This window comes from Ascaphus truei, chromosome 2 (assembly GCF_040206685.1).
Source record: "Ascaphus truei isolate aAscTru1 chromosome 2, aAscTru1.hap1, whole genome shotgun sequence".
Lineage (NCBI taxonomy): Eukaryota > Metazoa > Chordata > Amphibia > Anura > Ascaphidae > Ascaphus > Ascaphus truei.
This window is the reverse complement of record NC_134484.1, coordinates 362,585,880-362,605,634: the sequence shown is the minus strand read 5'-3', so window position 1 is coordinate 362,605,634 and position 19,755 is coordinate 362,585,880. Positions and strand designations below refer to the sequence as shown.

The 19,755-nt window shown below is 43.7% G+C and overlaps 1 protein-coding gene across 6 annotated transcripts in view; it reads left to right on the top strand.

Moving 5' to 3' along the window:
• Positions 1-19,755, top strand: part of THRB (thyroid hormone receptor beta) — a 337,521-nt gene that overhangs the window by 137,310 nt on the left and 180,456 nt on the right. For 5 of the 6 annotated variants that reach the window (XM_075586955.1, XM_075586959.1, XM_075586957.1 and 2 more), the window contains exon 2: positions 10,139-10,188. The gene's annotated coding sequence lies outside the window, so the exon portion shown is untranslated. Of the gene's footprint in view, positions 1-6,380; positions 6,440-10,138; positions 10,189-19,755 lie in introns of those variants that run through there. The other variant, XM_075586956.1, reaches the window with a different exon arrangement.

The following is a 19,755-nucleotide window of genomic DNA, read 5'->3' as shown; positions in this document are numbered from 1 at the left end:
TCAAATTTTGGCAGACCTGGCACCTGGGATTTTTCTATCCTTGATATATAAGCAACCGTTAAATAATCAAGAGACACAGTAGAGTTTGATATAGAAGGAACTATGCTTCTGATAACCGATTAACTTATTTAATTTACTGAACAATTTCTTGTTTATTTGGGTTAGGAAAAAAATGCACCACTGATTAATTCCCAACACCTGAGAGAGATATATAAATAGTGGAATAGTTAGAAATAATCATTTATTATATCATAATCGTGTTTATCATAAAAAAACAAGGTATGTTAAAAACCTAATATGGTGTATTTACTGCACGCTTCACTCCGTCTCATTAATCATAGCATGCTACTTGTGTGTTTATAAATCTAAAACCTTTATATCCCTTCATTATGCTACAGAATATTTAAATTAGGTTGAAGAGCTATCGACATATAGTTTGTAAAAATTTATTCTTTTACTTCTCTGCTGGTCTACACCAGTGTTTTTTTCAGTACTGTGCAGTAGAAGTTAAGTTTGTTTGTTGAGTCAATGACATCACACCAATCCTATGGTGTAGCAGCTAGAGAATTGCTACTAGTGTATGAAGGGTCATGGGTTCGATTCCTTCATGGTATGGTAAAATTATTAGTGTAGGGGGGAGGTGTATGTATGTGTGTCCGTTAGCAATAAAGCATTGAATGTTATAATTAAAAAAAAAACCTTGGAGATGTGCGCTGCGCACGTGGATTGAGCCTGATGAAGCAGGGAGAGGAGAGAGCTGCAGATGCCAGGTAAATCCTTGTGTGGCAGCCATTTTGCGATTATTACGCGATCCCGGTTATAACGCGGTCTCATTCTTTGGCCCCCGAGCACCGCGTTATAACGGGGTTTAGCTGTATTGATTTATTAGGATGAGCATATAAACACACAGAACACCTACCACAAGCAAAGAAACCATTAGGAAAGCCCCGGCATTGAGAATCAAAGGACCTTGAATTGACCTGCATATTCTGGCGCATCCGTCTTTGGAGGTTTATTCCTCCGTTTTTCTACATGTGACTCTCTAATTACGTGTCTGAGATCAGATGCATTGTTAATTCTTCTGTATTTGGTACAATTTAAAAATGACCTGTAAATTGCAGGGAATCCTTTAGGGATGCTCGGGGAACCCAAGGGTGCCAAGGAACCCCTGTTTAAAAGCACTGGTCTAGACCAAGTGTTCCATGCGAAAATCAAAAGGGTGCCGAGGAATTTCCCCGTTCTCCCAGAGCAGGGCGAAAGCGGTGCAGTTGCTGGGGTCTGCGCAGTGTCTTCAATCTTAACTGGCTGCATTACCCAGCAGCAGCTAATTAGGAGGGGGAGTGAGGCCAAGCAGAGGAGTTAGCAGCATGGGCAGTAGAGAGGTGAGGCTGTGTGTCTGTCCTGATGTGTGCATGTGCCTGCCTTCTGTAACTCTCTGTCCTGTGTCTTCTATCACTGACTGTCGTGTTGTGGGGGTGTCTAAGCAATTGAGCACTGTGATTAGGGGCGTCTCGAGAGACAAAAGGTTTGGAACCACTTGTCTAGACAGTGGTTAACTTAATCAGCTTGGTTATTGCCACAAAATATATCCTCCCTAAAACAAAACAGCATAAAAAGATTGATGTATTTATTGAATTTTATCATATTGCACTGTTCTGTTTTCCACAAATATCATCTTGTCCAGCACAATTGGTTTTAAATGCTGTTTCTCAATGCTAGGACAAAGATTGTTATTGTAGTGAGGTCCAGTAAAAACAAGTTATATTCAATGACCACTGTACTGCCATGAAAGCCTAATTTTATGTGGAAACGGGACCCTCCTTTAGCATTCTGTTTAATGTTGTCTGCAACAATTATCTCCAATTCTGATTATTAACTTACCCGGTTTACTCTCATGCACAGCGTTCTTACTGAGTTACAATGTTTTGCATACACATTGACGACTATTGTATTTGACTGATAAAAATGCTAAAATCAACTCTAAACAGCAAAACGTAAATGAGATTAATCAACATTTTCCCCTTGTCGCTCTCACAGTTCATTACCTTTCCAAGATAATCTTGATATAGCTCATATTTGGATCAGCATTTTGTTAAATTTCTGTAGCTTTGAATGATTTAAAATGTTTTTCTAATGCTGAAAATATTATTTGTCACTAGTTAGAACTTGAGAGGCATCAGTATCATTGCACATGCTTTAGTTTCCAATGTTCCCCTATGTTCCCCTGCACACTATTTAATCACAGTCAGACAATGTAGCCTTTGTTTTCCGGTACAGGTTCAGTTCATTGGCATTAAACACAAGGGAGTGTATTTTTTTCAATCAAGGAGACGAGTCCGATATATATCCCCTCAAACCTCCCTCCAAATAGCATAGGGAGAAACTTCTGTGCTGAAGAAGAAACACCTGAGGTACTTGGGGGATATGCTAATGGGTATGCAAAGTATATTTAAATTACTCACATCCCAGACTTCCTAAAAGGATTTCCATAAGAACTACATTGTGGTGACAAGTATAAGGCAGCTTGTGAGGTACTGGTCGACCTAACAGGAGCTATGCTAACAGCTGGATTAGATACTGGTGTGAGCAGTAGAGCTCAAAAGTATGCTGTGACTGTACTGCTACTCATCAAATGGTTTGGCTCACACTGCTAGAGCTGCTACCCAGAATAACAAAGACTGAGGGTTCTAATCCTGCTGTGTCTGACACCAGCACCTTAGAAGCTGCCTTAGACTTTGAACTCAATACAGTATAGTTTTTATGGAAATCCTTTTAGGAAGCGTGGGATGTGAGTAATATATATATCTTGGCGTATCTCCTAGGTACCTCAGGTGTGCGCGGTTTTTAGCACAGGGGTCTCTCCCCAGTATGTCGTTTGGAGGGGCACTGAAAAAATAGGACACGCACAATTTTGGTGATCGAAAAAAAAACGAATCTGCCTTTTTGAGAGTGAGCCACGGAAATCGGTGGATGAAAGGAACTGGCCAATGCGTGGCGGATTCAAATGCCGATGGAAATTTTGCCCATCTCTAATTACCAGTCGTTAGTAATAGTGAATCAACCAGCGTTACCAACGGCATACATCTAGAATAGCTTATGTTTGCTACTTGATGATCATTTTCATAGTCAATTCATCTTTGACAAAATTCGCCCTAGCTTGGTGGTTACGTCATTAAATTTTATACAGCAATTTTTAATATAAAAATCCCTTTTAATTAACCCCTTCATGGCCACAAGACAGGACACATTGCCCGGGACTGTGACCATGAATTGGGTATTAAAAAAAAGTGAAGCTTGTTCGGCTAAATCCAGTGTGGCTTTATTTAAAGGTGAAAGTTAACGCAATGGGGGTCTCTTTAATGCAGATTTAACATCCTTATTATTATTTTTTAGGTGTTTTGGATTTTAATTGAATTTCATGATTTGGACTTAAAAAGACCCAACCCCTACAAAATAATTTTTCACTGACTTGTTCCATGCCATTAAGCGGCACAGAGCTGTTTTTATGCACACTTCAAAGTGACTCATCAAAGAAATGGTCTTGTCTTATCCTGAGTATTTCCAATAAGGATACTTGAAATATGGTGATGTCAAAGTGATAGTAACAGCCATATTAATTTCAGATTTAGGAATAAGAAACACAATGTAAAATTCAGTAAGAGGTGAAAACAGACACACCCTACTGTACAGTATGGGGAAGAAATATGTATTAGATTGTAAACTCTTTTAGGCAGGGACTCCTTTCTCCCAATGTTACATGTATATCTTGATGCAATTATCCCATCTGTATTATATTCCCTGTATTGTAAATATATTGCATGTGCACCTAGTTGGTGCTCTAAATAAATATACATAAAAACTGCACCTTTAACCTACAGCCAGATTTAGTAAGGTAGCCTATTTATCTGCGCCTTTTGTAAAATAGGAATCCAAATGTAAAGTAGCACTCTCCACCCCCAGAAGCCTATACAAATGTAACTCGTATAATGCTAATAGATGGTCATGCAGCAGAAAAGAACAGCTTCTATGGAGCTGGAGAACTGAAGGAGCTCGTGTATATAATTTCCCTTCAATGCTGTACCTGAATAAGCAAACTGTCCATAACACCAGCACAGGATTAATATGCCTTCACAAATACAATGGGGAATGTATCCAAGTACAGGTAGTTCTGCAACTGCTTCCATTACATTGTTCGCTTTATTTTCATGTTGCGTGAATGTCAGACACACTTCCTGAAGATTTATGGGATTTCAGTCAATAGAATAACATAATAGTGACAGACACCCCATAAATCTGTTTGACCCATAGATGCATTGTTAAAAGGTAAGTGAAATACAGGCATACCCCGCATTAATGTACACAATGGGACCGGAGTATGTATGTAAAGCGAAAATGTACTTAAAGTGAAGCACAACCTTTTTCCCACTTATCGATGCATGTACTGTACTGCAATCGTCATATACGTGCATAACTGATGTAAATAACGCATTTGTAACAGGCTCTATAGTCTCCCCGCTTGCGCACAGCTTCGGTGCAGGTAGGGAGCCGGTATTGCTGTTCAGGACGTGCTGATCGGCGCATGCGTGAGCTGCCGTTTGCCTATTGGGCGATATGTACTTACTCGTGAGTGTACTTAAAGTGAGGGTCCTTAAACCGGGGTATGCCGTACTGTTACTTTATCATTTGGGAAGGCAGTATATACTGTACCTTGATAAATTCCTTGAATTATGTATGAATGGAGCTATATATTTATTTTTCAAATTAATTTGACTTTTTACATAGTGCAAAAAAGAGAGGGAGAGGCAGCAGAAAACAAATCCAGAGAACTAAGGTGGACAGAGGTGGAAAAATTAAAGGGAACAGTGGTAAAAAGAGAAGGAAAGAGGCACAAGTGGACAGTATAAATAAGATACAGGGGCACTGGGATGCATCGTAAAGTGGAAACCAGGGCATAAAGAAGCTAGGGGTATAGTTGGGAAGCACAGGGACATAAAGAAGCAAAAGGACATGGGGACAAAATTCTCTCCCCCTTTGCAGAGAATGTGTTTCCTATTTGTGCTCCAGTGGCAAAAATGTAGGGTTCTTATCAATGAAACCATGAAAACGGTTGAGCATACTTTACAACCCTGGACTTCAGTGGCATTAGCACTCTGTAAACCACAACTGCAGTACAGCAAGTGATGGCCTTCATATGTTTGGCAGAGATTCAATCACACAAAACCGGCACCCCAGTGGTCTTGTGAGAAATGTGTAAAATGTGGATTTTCTCTGTAACCATGCAATACATTTTTCGCAAGACCACTGGAGTGCCGGTTTTCACCAATCTGATGCTCGGACTGACGTGCACCGCAGGATCAACTGGGTATCAACCGAGTATTGTGAGTGCTCCTTTCATCTTTGTTTGACATTTATCTTGGTTTGTGTGGGCCATTTATTTTTCTCAGTGGTTTCCTAAAATATATATAGCAAATGGAAATATTACTGTATGCTCATTTGCATTTCTTAGACAGGTCTGCAACCCCACCTTTCACCATTATCACCCAGCACACAGTGCTTCCACTGCAGCAAGGGATTCTGGGAAATTACATGCAAATGAGCATACAGTGCCACCCTTTGCTTCAAAACCATATAACATGGCCCCCTATAAGCTTAAGCTTGTTGCATTTCACAGCCTTGAGCACAGCCTGGGTTAAGATGCATAGCCAGTAAACCCACCCAAAGACAGCCGTTTCGACCTTAATGGGTCTCGTCAGTGTGGGGTTGGTTATACTGGCTTTGCAAAATGAAGCAGGGATATGTTTCACCACACTTGGTTAAGTTATGGTGGGGAAAAAAAGTGACAAAACCCCTCCATATATACACTGTATATAAAGAACACATAGTGTGCTTGTAATCAGGTATTCTTCGCATAGAGGGATGATTGTTGACTGGTTTTCATGGGCTTGTAATAGATTGTTGGCTTTCACAATGGAAAAAAAGAAAGAAGAATGTATTATGTCTGATATAAGAAACCTGAGAGATCGAAAATAAGAAAAACAGTTTTTTTGTTTAAAGAACTGAGGGAAGAAAATCCAATCCAGCTTCAGTATTAGTAATGCGTTTCTGAATATCCGTATTGATGATCATGTTAATCTGATTGTTTGATAAAATGATTCAACTCTTCTATTGATCAGATATGCCTTCAGAGGCATAGGACATTTGTATTTATATTGCGTTGTCGCTAAACCTTTGTCAGCACTGTATCTCTGCCAAGCAAAATAAGCATCGTAAAGTGCGAAGCCAAAGTTATCTAGTTCCTTATTTAATCATGGTAATGTAGAAGTGTTTTTATTTCAGAACGAATGTTTTCAAGAGTTCCAGTATGCTATAAAGGAGGAGAAGCACTGATGCTTTTGAATTATAATGATGTACCTGAATTAATTATGTGTTTAACACCGTTGTAAGTGTGCACCCTAATTACATATTAAATTGACTTTGCTGAAGTGCATATCCAGCTGTTACTTTCGATATGACAATGCTGTTTTTGTAAACTGTGTCACATTTCCATTGAAATTCTTGGACGTGGTTCTCATAGTGGCACCCGTCCAATCACGAGCAAAGTTCAAATACAAGTGCCAAATAAAATGTCAGGCGTCCTATAAACTGCATGGATTGATTATTAGGTTATTGGCTATGTACTGTAGTTACTGTAAGCTCCCTTGGCTTTTGGTACACACTTCTGTGGATAGGTGAACTAATGCACTGTTCGCTAGTAAGAAGGTTTAGGTCTAAATTGGTAAACATCACCATATCTGCTTACCCAGCTCACACAAATGAGTGCACCTTTACTCATGCTATTTTCGACAAATTACAGTGCACGCAGTGCACTAACCGTATATAGAAATGTAGCATTTTATACGATTTATGGTATACAGCGGTGTAACTAACGTCTTGCTAAACACTGCAATGCGGGTGGGGGGGGGAGGGGGTGGCCGTAGAGCGTGTGGGGGCCCGAGCCAGCCAGTGCTCGAAAATGGTGCTGGCGTCGGAGAGAGGTCGGGCCCAACTTCCACATCTGCCTGCTGGTGCCTCTGCTTGCTGCGCAGATGGGCCGTCCCCGTCCCTCCTCCCCCTGTCCCTCCTCCGCGGCCAATTCCTTCTCCTCTGCCTGTTTCCCGGAAGGCAGACAGGCCGGACAGCTATCACTGTGCAACACTCTGTAGCCAGCTCCCCTCCCACTGTCCCACACCCACATAGCCAGGACCAGAGCAGGCCTATCCACCCCCTCTCTCTCGTAAAATTCATTATTATGGGGGGGGGGGAGGGAGATTGAGTGTGTGTGCCTGGGGAGATTGAATGTGAGAGGAGGGGCAATTGAGAAGGAGAGGTTGTATGGGAGAAAGAAGAAGGAGGGGGGGAGATGGGAGGGGGTTGTGAGAGTGAGGAAGTATGTGAAAAGGGGGGGGGGGAATCGCTAGGCTACCCTGGAGGGAACTAGATTTATTTTGTTTCTGGAGAGGGGGGGCTGCTTTATAAAATTTTGTAGGGGGTCCCAAAAATATAGTTGTACCACTGAGGGTATATATACTGTACACACACAAATTAAAATACAACAAAAGCACTGTTTTTTATTATACTGTATTAAAACAAATACCCAAACTACAAATGGTATGGAAGTCACTGTATGTACAGTATTTAGTTTCTCGGAGATGCATATTGTAGACACAGCCGTCATCCAGCTCTTGTTTTTCTATTGCTGCCTGCATCGCTATCATCTGAATATAGCCACAGTACAAACTCACACTGCAGTCTCTGTACGGCTCCTCTTCTTTCCTTGTGCATTTAAACTGAAGCTAATTTGCACTATTTTCATCTGTGGAAATCCCCTGGTTGCACAGACGCTGTTTTGTCTGCTGGTGGTTTTGTTTCGTTCCTGTGGGGAACAGTATGGCTGCCAAATCAGCCTCGCACCTGAACATCAATAGAAAGTTGCAAAGTCATTGGAATAACCGGTGGCTATTGTGTCTTTGTTTTCTAAATTGAATTGGGGGAATTAAAATGTGAATAGGTCAGGATCAGGGTGGGTGTTCTGGAGCTGAAACAGCAATAGAGCCACAGTTCACTTTGCTGCTTTCCAGTTGCATTATACTATAGCATGTGATTGGTTGGATTATCTCTTGCTTCTAAAACTACTCCTAATTGGTTGGTGGGAGGGTCTGTGGGAAACTAAAATCTCATTTGGATTTTGGGTGCTGTTTGGTTAAAATGAGAAGCTCGTTTTTTTGGTTAATGTTTTTTTCTTAAATGTTTTTTTCTTAAATGTTTATATCTTGTTAAATGTCCTTATTTTGGAGAATGCTTTTTGTTACATAGTTGCTTGGTAGAGGCCACCCCCCCCCCTGTCACTCAAGGAAGCTGTGTACTACAGCAGGGCATAGATTTAACCCTAACACTGCCTGCGCTGGTACCAGGGTTTATGTGTTAGGCAGGGCAGATTAGAAACCATGGGGATACAGGGCTACGTTTGTATTTACAGTATTTGGATCTAGAGCAGCGGTGCACAAACTGGGGGGGGGCGCAGGCTGTTACAGAGGCCTCGCGCTCTTCCCCCAGGCATTTAATTGGCCTCTGTAACCTCACTTGCCTACTGGCAGCCGGGTCTTCAGCAATGCGTCGCCATGGCAACGCGCGTCAAATGATGCGGTGGACACGTGATGTGACCGCATTGTCATTTGAAGCCGCGCCTTCGGGGGAGAGGGAGGGGCGCGAACGCTGCGGCTTCCAGGAAGGGAGCAGCTGATCTAGAGAAAGGCAAACAAAAACCCCCCAGTGAAACATTATCCAATGATCTCTCATAAGGAGAAAAAAAATTCCTTTCTGACTCCAAATATAAGCAATCGGATTACTCCCTGGAGCAACATCCTTCCCATGTTTACTAGGTATAAACCTTTTTTTTTTTTTTTTTTTTTTGAAGATACCTATTATATCTGCCAACGCAGTCTCCGTGGTTTAAGAATTACACATTTTAACTGCCCTTACTGTAAAGTAGGGGTGCACAAACATTTATCTTTGCGCCCCCTGCCTGCTCTCAACCAGTTTGATCTTCCACCCCTCCCTGCCCCCCCCTTTTTCTCAGGCATCGGCGTTGTACTTTCTATGCTAAAACAGTTAGCGCCACTTAGAAAACTTGATTAACTTTCACTATTGGCAGTGTTGCCATGGTGACGCGTCGCCAGAAGCCGCTAGAGACAAGGTAAGGGATATACAGAGGCCTTGCACGCTCCCTTGGCATTTAATTCAAATGTTCTGGGGAAAAGTATGGGGCCTCTGTACGTTGCCCCCCACCCCTCCCCCCCCAGAAAATTTCAGGGGGGCGCACCTCGAAGTTTGTGCGCCCCTGCTGTAAAGAATCGTTTCATTGTTGCTGGTGAAATCTCCTTTCCTCTAACCTTAAGGGATGACCACGTGTCGTTTGTATTGCCCTTAGGATGAATGGTTATTTTGAATGTTCCTTCTATTGACCCCAAATATATTTGTATATAGTTATCATATCCCTTCTTACATGCCCCATTTACTAATATAAACAAAGCTAATTTAGCTTGCCTCATAAGTCAGATTTTCCATCCCCTTTATTCATTTATTTATTGGTCTCTGAATGACAGCCTTTGGGTACCGCAGAACAGCAATACAGCTGTTACATTTATCATTTGTTTAAGCAATGTGTTTAATTAGTTATACAAAGCTCTTGGGCCTTTGGGTTATAAATAAAAGAAATTGTGTGATGGTGTAAGAGAGGAGAGAGAGAAGTTTTGAAAGTGCGTCCTTCACCCCTAAGCCATGAACTGCAGATATCTGTATTCATCTTGCTGCTTTGAAGACGTCATCCCACTTTGAAGTTAGCAGATATTTATAAGAAACATGAGGATTGCGGTTTTGAAGATTTGAATTTGCTCAGTACTAAAAGATATAATTACAAAAACAGTTATTCTTTGTCTATTGAAAGTCGACAAGGGAAATATTTATTAGGGATTTTCTGAAAAATATTCCCAGAATCTCAATTAAGTATTTGTACGGTGTGGTGTTCTGCAGCTATTTAATTTATTACAATGATACTAATAAGAAAACCGGAAAACTAAAAAGTGTTTATTTTGTTATTCAGGTCGCCTTTGAGTGTTTGGATCTTTTGGACCAGAGCATCTTTCAAATGAGGTATGAAATTATTGACGTTGTTTATGTGGTAACAAACATTTTTAATTAATACATCTTTCTATAGAAAAAAAAATGCAGATGCTGAAGGGGTCAATAGTCATTGAGAGAAAATGTATTGCTAAAGTATCTTTTCAACGAACACTCCTCTTTGGCGGGGAGATGCGTCCGCCGAGTCCCCGCACCTGCGCCGGGGGGAGGAGAGAGGGGGGCTTCTTCGGTAGAATCACTGCGCATGCGTACAAGCCTAATAGCAACTACCCCATTCTCACGCATGCGCAGTAGCCTTTACTATCTGCTCCGGCAGAATGCGCACAAGGCTAATTTGGGTCTGGCCGGTGGATGCTGAACACCCCCAATCTCCCCCCCCCCCACACACATACACTCTCACACACACATACAAACACACACACGTAAAGATTAAAGCGCAATCTCCTTGGTTACTCAAATATACACATAGAAGAAGACATGGCATAATATGTTTTTATAACACAATACACAACGCTGAGAGAAGAAATAAACGCACATTCTCCCGGATGTAAGACGCATTCGTGTATTAAGGGTACACCCATACCAATCTGGATCTCTCGTAGGATTCAGCAAACTTTTAAAGTCTTTTTTCTCTACCTCGGTTGCCTCACTTGTCTGTTTCACCTGGTAGTACACACATCTACTAATTTCTTTAATGAAGCAATACAAGCTAAAATACATAAAAACGACCTAAAAATGCATAAATACAGACTGAATTCTTCAAATAAGCTTCACAATCAAATTGAGCTTCATTATAAAAAGAAGGCAAATGTTAATGCCATATTCAATAATAATTAATTACTTCACGATTGTAAAAATGCTTAGTTGGCAGACATACAAAAATTGATATCATTTTCCATGTAATGCAATTTGAGTTTAATTAGTCCAACCAATAGATATATTATTATTATCTTTAAAAATAAAAAAAATGTCCCCGTACCTCTGCAACTCCGTCTGGGGGAGGAGAGGGGGGGGCTGGGTTCGTCTGGGTGCGCCTGCGCAGTAGGCACCAGCAGCAGGACACGGAAACCACACACACACAGAGAGAGAGACGCACACGCACACTCACACATACACAAACACACATACACAAACACACACACTGACACATAGACTGACTGACACAGTCACACACAGTCACACACACACACGCACACTGACTGAGTGATTGACACACCCACTAACACACACCCACACCCACTGATTGACACACATACACACACACACAAACAATTCACAGTTATTATAAATAAAAAAGCGCAAATAGCTAAAACACGTTCTAAGTCAAACTTCTTTGCATTTTGGCACTGGAATTGTGTTTTGATTTTTAATTAAAAACACCATCACAAATACAATTTCTGTGACAAAAAAACAAAAGTTTCACTTAAAAATGCGCGTGCTCAGCACACACACACTTTTTTAAAGAATACTTTCCATATTTTTCTTATTGGCTTGATTTTTGAAGTGAAACTTCTTTAGTGGCACCTAGGCCTGATGGGACTAAACTGGATAGATGAGGGGCGAAATTTGAAACGGAAGTGACGTCACATAATGGACGCCGCTCCGCTCACACGTCCCCTGTCACATGTGGCGGAGGCGGCGATAGCCGCCGGCGCCGCTCCTAATAGCCGCCCCACCCCCCACCCCCACACACACCCGGCTGCTGACATATGCGGCGGCGATAGCCGCCTCTCCTAGCGGCTGCTGTTTCCTGCCTGCTGCCATGCCGCGCATGCGCAGTTGTGATGGCGCCGCTAACGGACGCCACACATGCGCCGAAGCGGCTGGCAGCGGCGTCGTTCCCCCCACACCCTCCTAACGCCCATTGACAGCGGCGCCATTCAGCCCTCCACACATACACACACTGACACACTGACACACACTGACACACATACACACACTGACTGACACACTGACTGACACACTGACATACACACACTAACTGACACACACACTGACACACATATACACACACACACTGACTGACACACATACACACACACACTGAATGACACACATATACACACACACACACACACTGACTGACACACATACACACACACACACACACACACACACACTGACTGCCATACACACACACACTGACTGACACACATACACACACACACACACACACAGTGACTGACACACATACACACACACACTGACTGACACACATACACACACACACACACACTGACTGACACACACACTGACTGACACACACACACACTGACTGACACACATACACACACACTGACTGACACACACACACACACACACACTGACACACACTGACACACATACAGACACTGACTGACATACATACACACACACACTGACATACATACACACACACACTGACACACATACCCATACACACACTGACTGACACACATACACACATGGAATTCACACTTAGTGCAAATAGCTAATACAGGGGATGTGTGCCAAGCACGCGCATTATAAGTCAAATTTATTTGCGTTTTGTCAATGAAATTGTATTTTGATTTTTAATTAAAACATCACAAACACAAATACAATTTCTGTGACAAAGTCAAAGAAGTTTCACTTACTATGCGCGTGCACAGCACACACAGCTTTTTTTTTATTGTTTTAAATGAGTAGTATTACACGTAACCCCCTCTTTGCCCGGCCTTAAGAGTGTCACACCTCAGTGCGGTAATATACTGTAGGTGGGTGCAGGTGTTGGTGCTTAAAGTCTCTCATACATTTCATCAGGGTGCTGGTGTTCGGGCTGGCTGGTGTTGTAAGCTGGTGGTAATAAGGGAGCTAGGAACTTTTAGCACACAGGTTTCTTAATTTAGACAGACGTTCAGGATACATACTTCTTCCCTGGGTGCTCAGGTAGCTTCACAGAGAGGCACACATGGCTTTGTCACCTTCCATTACCATTGGTTATGGATAACATGCAATCTCTTGCTTTAGTGGACTTGAGGCATTTCCAGGCACCTTCCAGGACTCTTTGTAGGGGTGTATCTTCCATCAAGGCTCCTATCTACCTGTCATCCCATACAGCTCCCTACTAGTCCATACTTTGGTAGCCTGGTGTGCATGGGTGTTGCGTTGGCATTAGAGCAACTCTAGATGTGGAACTCCCCTGGGTGCCTGATCTAGGGGTCCCCTGCAATGAGTGCCACACACATCCTCTTTTATAAAGGGGTAGGATACTTCTGACCCTGCATTATTAGTGGTCTTTCTTAGGTAAGAAACACTCTTGCCTACGTTCAAAATAATTAAAAGGTGACCATACTCTAGACATAAAGTTACACATGTAACACATACATTTAACACGGTGAGACTCCTCTCCTTTGGTGTCCTCCAGGAGCCTGGGGTCTGGAAGCTTCTGCAGCCCCTTTTACACCCCCTTGGTGATGTCATAACCCCACCCTCATCACTGGGCAGAATAAAGATACTTTATCTGAACAAGCTCCTCACCCCTACCACATGCAGCACTTATCCCCTGAGATCAGACTCCAAAAGACTGTTCATGGTCCCAAGGCTCAACAAAGTATCCGGCCGTTCCTCCTTCTCTTACCGTGCACCCCAAAACTGGAACAACCTACCAGAGACTCTCACATCCACCACCAGTTTAAGTTCTTTCAAATCTAAGGCTGTCTCGCATTTTAATCTGGTCTGTAACTGTTTCATTCGCCCATAATATATATTTTCTTTAACTGAGCACGCAATGTCTTGTATATAATGTATACCCTGTTCATTTATGTAACTGTATTTGTAACCATGTATTATTTGTCTTAACTCTGTGCCCAGGACATACTTGAAAACGAGCGGTAACTCTCAATGTATTACTTCCTGGTAAAATATTTTATAAATAAAATAAACTTTAACCTTTTGTGAGTTATACTATGTCGGTGACATTTCTAGTAAGTTCTGGAACTAAGGAGTGGCCAAACACATGACTTACTTTAGCAACATTGCGTTAGCTACATGGAATTAGTTACATTTAACTAAGGCCTTAACCTGCTAACTCCCTATTAACCCCTTAGTAGAAAATAGAAATGCCACTAGGGGGTTACATACATACTCCATTATTTTAGGATACGTGGTAAAGAAGGTATTGCAGTGGTTTTAGCCATTTCAAACGTGCATAAAGTTTAGTACATTGAACTCTGCTGGATACTGACTGCAGATCTCCCGCTTACCTTACAATAGAAAGCACTCCACTGGTGCTTGTGCTGAGGATACTGCATTGATAGACCTTTGTCTTTGACACTCGATAAGTCCTGAAACACTGCTACAGTATCTATTCCTCCACATCTCTGAGAAACGAGGCACTTTTAGTTGTTACATAATGCTTTCATTCAGCGGGTATTGATGTGTGTGTACGTTTGGCCAGAAAGCAAGCTAATCTTTTACCAAGCTGATAGCGATAGAATGAAACGAAAAGGAAAATAATCTAGTATGATCAAAGTGCCAAAACCTAAGTAACGTTCCTGTTTTTCTTGCGTCCTTTCTGGTCGTGTTATTTATTTTAGTCTCTAATGTAGCTCTCTAAAGCAGTTTGGAACGGGGCCAAACTTGAGACCATACTTTTTAAGTTACAAAGTTCAAGTCTCTCGTTTATGTATATAGCTGTAGAGTGTGTTGTGAGGACCACTACAACTACATTTAATAAAGGGATGTCAAGTTCAGCTTTTGTTTAACCCTGTCAGGGGCAAGGTTGCAATGCGTTTCTTTCCTCTGTGGTAGCGAGCCGGTGTAAAGGTGGTCCTCTGATATCTGTCAGCAGGTGCACATTTCGTGCCTCTGTGCGCCCTTGATTAGAGCTGAAGTAATTTTCGTTTTTTGTGCGTTCGTAGCTGCAAGTAAAGTAGTGTCACAGAAAGCTCTCGTATATATAACGCCCTTTCCCACCCCGCCCCCAAGGGAGAGTGGTATGTTACGGGTGTTTTGGTGCAAACCTGTAGGCTCCCAGGAGGCTGAGTCTCTGCAGCTGTAGTAGGGAGCTTGGGTGCAGGGGTCTTTTCCTCAGGTTGGTGCAGCTTCTCCATCCCACAGGGCTCTGCCAGGGGCAGAGATTCATCCCTACAGGAACTTTCCTTCTAGCAAGAAGCACTCTGGAGTACCAGCAACAATGCAACTTGTCTTTTATTCGGGGTCTCACAGCACGGATACATCCTTACAGCAAACATAGTCCTACTCATAAGGCATTCTGGCCCAGGGGTATCCTTCCCTCTCTCCTACGGGGAAAGGCAGAGCAGCCAAGGCCCTGATTACTCTCTGTACTCAGACACACCTCACCCCCTAAGGGGTAAGGCAGAACATGACTCACTCAGAACTGTCTACCGCAGAGGAGAGTGAACAGAACCACCTAGGGAGGGGGCACGCAGTCTTTTTACTTGGGATGGGGTTAATCCCTCTCCCCCAATATCTGGGCCCAGATGACATCACAGGCCTAGTCAGCCCACCCCCTTAGACCGAGTCCATAGAAGGACAGGCCGTGCTGAGCCGTGTGGATGCTCCGCGCTGAGCCCCTGTATTCTCAATGAGGATGCCTTTAGAGGGGGCTCACGCGAGCGTCCGCAGGCGTGCTGAGGCGCTGGAGTTTTCAGCCAAGCGCTATGCTGTTTTTCAGCGCGCTGTCGGCTGAAAACATCCAATCAGTGCGTCGCAGGCGATTGGCCCAGCGACGTCACTGCCCCACCTCCCTCAGTCTCCCCCCGCCTCCGATCGCGCCCGCTGGCTCGCCTGCATGGGCATGAAAATGCGCAGATTTCAGCAGGCGAGCCTCAGCGTCAACTCCTCACCCCTCTATGTCCCGGGCCTTACATGTAACTCCAACTGCCAGGCTCCTGCACCTGCACTTGGCTACTTAGGCCGTGTTCAGGGTGGCTGCTATGCGACGTGTGCACGTCTCAATTTGTGTGTGTGTGTGTGTGTGTGTGTGTGTGTATGTGTATATATATGGTTGACAAATCACCAAAAAATCTACTCGCCACACAAAAAAATCTACTCGTCACCTAGTACCAAACGTATGCTGCTTGGGCCAATAGGAGCTCGCCACGATGTTAAATCCACTCGCCCGGGGCGAGCAAATGTATAGGTTTGTCGAACACTGTAATATATATATATATATATATATATATATATATATATATATATATATATGTGTGTGTGTATATATATATATGTATATATATATGTATATAGGTATTTATATATGCAGTGGAAGTGCTGTATGCTGGGTGATAATGGGGAAAGGCGGGGTTGCAGACCTGCCTAAGACATGCAGATGAGCATACAGCTATATTTGCATATTTGCTTTCCTGTGGAGGGTTTTTGTCACTTTTTTTACTCACCATAACTTAACTCAGTATTATGGTTTGGCCTATCCCATAAGCCTCTCTTGCATTCCCAGTAAAATCAACCCCACACTGATGAGACCCATCAAGGTCGAAACAGCTGTCTGTGGGTGGTTTTCTGGGTATGCATCTTAACCCTGGCTGTGCTCAAAGCTGTGACCATGCAGCAAGCTTAAGCCTATAGGGAACCATGTTAAAAATGGTTATTGAGGCAAAAAGTGACACTGTGTGCTCATTTGCATGTCATTTCCCAGAATCCCTTGCTGCAGTGGAAGTGCTGTATGCTGGGTGATAATGGGGAAAGGCGGGGTTGCAGACCTGCCTAAGACATGCAGATGAGCATACAGCTATATTTGCATATATATATATATATATCGCCTGCCTAGTATTGCTGCGTTTTTGCACTTTCCAGCATAGTTCTTGATAGTACTGCCTCTTTCAAGTAAGTGTACATACAGTAGATGTAGTACTTTTGTTAAAATGCACATGTAAAAAATGGCAATTTATTTTCCGCATAGGGGGCTGATTATAAACCTGACTGTTACTGTGAATAGAGTATCTCCTGTCTACAGTAACTCCGCCCCGTAAGCCTTCCCAACAGCAGTCTCTGTGGTAGCGATGTTTAACACTAATGGATTTTTTAATGCAGAGAGATAGGGGAATGTCACCTTGCAGGTGATTATTCAAGTTGAGAAGTAACAATAGGATAACCTGCAAATATATCGATGGCAGCTGGTTAAAGCAGGACGTTCCCCTCGGCTCTTTTTATTGTTGCATTATCAGTGCCCTAATGAGGTTTAGGGCCGGCATGCAGATGTCCCTTTTTGGGGATTGTAAGACATGTGTGCAGAGGTATGCAATGGAGACCGGTTTTAAGGTGAAATTAAAATAAGGCTTTACTGCCTGTTCCTTTAAACAATACCACAAACAAAAATATACATAAAACAATAAACACCTATCCCTGTGTAAGGGCTAACTTATTACCCAGTACCTCTCTGCACTGCTGGGGGGGGAAAAACCCTTACCCACTTCTCACCCCAAAGTCTCAGCAGTTCCTTAACGCAGGTGGCCCTTCAGGTCAGTGGTGTCCGGGGAGTTGTCTGCTTGGGGGTCCAGGCATAGAGGTCTGGTCCCCTTTTGTTTGCTCCCAGAACATCGCCCTCCTTTTCCTTATGTCCGCTCCCTTGTGAGCTAAGGCAGCCGTGCGCAAACGGGGGAGGGGGGCGCAGGATTTTCTAAGGGGGGTGCGCGGTTGCAGAGCCCCCGCGCTTTTCCCCCAGGCATGAAAATTGACTGCTGGGGGAGGCACGAGGCCTCTGCAACTTCAAGTACCTGCTCTCAGCCAGCTCTTCCCTGACGCATCGCCATGACAACGCGGCGTCAAATGGTAACGCATCACATGATGTTGTGACGTCATTTGACCGTGGCGCCCGAGAGCAGGTAAGAAGGGGGGGGCGGCGTAGGCAAGGGGGAGCGGAGACAGGGGGTACGCGAACGTAAAAGCTTGCGCACCCCTGAGCTAAGGAATCTCTTTCCTGTTACTCAGACCAGGCTTTTTCAAACAGTCCTAATCAGCCAGGTGGAGTCTGGTTGATTGCCTGTGTAATTAACCAGCACACTGCTGAGTTTAGAGGAAATTTCTCTCTAACAGTGATAGATCCCTGTTTCAGGGATCACTAGGCATCATGCCGTATTTGTTAACGTCTGTGGTGCTCGTGAGTAGAGCTTATCAAACTTTGCGAATGTCATTGTTTTTGGTTTGTTCCCTTCAATGCAACAAGTTTGCAACAAGTTTGCTTAATGCTACCAGTCAGTAGGCATTGCATGTTGGATACATTTTGCTTACTTTTGCTTTCAAATTTTGATCGAAGGTTAAAAAAACAACAACAACAAAACCTTTTTACAGTCACAGGGTTGCTATTTTGCCACTCTCAAAAAGAGAAATACTGTAGAGAATTGTTAACATTTTAAGCTGTTTTGCCTATAACTTTTAGTGCCAAAAGGTTGATTTGGATTTTCACCGTTTTTCGAAGATTTGGAAATTGTGATTGACACTGCGGCAAAGCGAATCTTAGCAGATTCACACTATATACCAGAGGTGGGCAAACTGGGGGAGCAGCGAAGGCCTCTGTAAACTTCACTTACCTTGACTCAGGCGGCTTCTGGCAATGCAGCGTCAAATGACGCCGCGTTGACATGGCAATATGACATTGTGATGTCAGAATGCCGGAGTCAAGGTAAGGAGAGGGGGGGGGAGCCAGCAGGGGGACGTTTGCACACCCCTGCTGTATACAGTACTACTCGTGACTGCAGTGGCCACGACTGGCAGTCTTTACCATCCATTCCTGGCATTGGGGTCGGGTTTGGGCTATGTATGCGATGACCTAAACCAAAAAGTGCTCGTGGTGCAAAGTGACAAAAAGTGTACAGTTAAATGTGCAAATAAACCCAGTGATAAATAGCACTGAAATACACAAAATACTGTTGCTCCATATAGTGAAATCCTCAGGTCTGCGAACTCCTAGTTGACCTCATATGAAGACAAGAACACAAATGCAGAGGGTATAGTGTATTAACATTTACTCATGAAGACAAACAACACAGAAGGGATTGGTAACAAACACACACTCTCCCTGCTGGTGTATGAGCAACAAGTGACTTTGGGCGCACTTCAACCCTCCTCCCGTGGTGACTGCTCCTCATTCAGCTGTTCAGCTACTCAACATGCAAAAGCAGGAACAGGCCGAGTCCATAGCAGGGGAGGCCGCGCTGAGCTGTGCGGACGCTCCGCGCTGAGCCCCTGCATCCTCCATGAGGATGTCTTTAGAGGGGGCTCACGCGAGCGCCCGCAGGCGTGCTGAGGCGCTGGATTTTTCAGCCGACAGCCAAGTTGTTTTTCAGAGCGCTATCGGCTGAAAACATCCAATCAGCGCGGAGCAGCGTCAACGTCACATTGCCGTGACGTCGGCGCCGTGAGTTTGATGTCGGTGCGTCGCAGGAGATTGGCCCAGCGACGTCACTGCCCCGCCTCCCTCAGTCTCCCCCCGCCTCCCGATCGCGCCCGCTGGCTCACCTGCATGGGCATGAAATCGCGCAGATTTCAGCAGGCGAGCCTCAGCGTCAGCGCGCCTCAGCCCTGCTACCCCCTCTATGGCCCCAGCCACAGTCTGTAGTGTCCTCAGTTGGTGTCTCCCAA